We start from the raw sequence: 200 nt of genomic DNA on the forward strand, positions 1-200 counted from the left end.
CATCATTTATCTTTGAACATATATATATACAGTATCTCACATAAGTGAGTACACCCCTCCCATTTTTGGAAATATTTTATATCTTTTCATGGGACAACACTATAGAAATGACACTTTGATATAACTTAAAGTAGTCAGTGTACAGCTTGTATAGTAGTATAGATTTACCTTCCTCTGAAAATGACTCAAAACACAGCCAT

This window comes from Epinephelus moara, chromosome 16 (genome assembly GCF_006386435.1).
Source record: "Epinephelus moara isolate mb chromosome 16, YSFRI_EMoa_1.0, whole genome shotgun sequence".
Taxonomy (NCBI): domain Eukaryota; kingdom Metazoa; phylum Chordata; class Actinopteri; order Perciformes; family Serranidae; genus Epinephelus; species Epinephelus moara.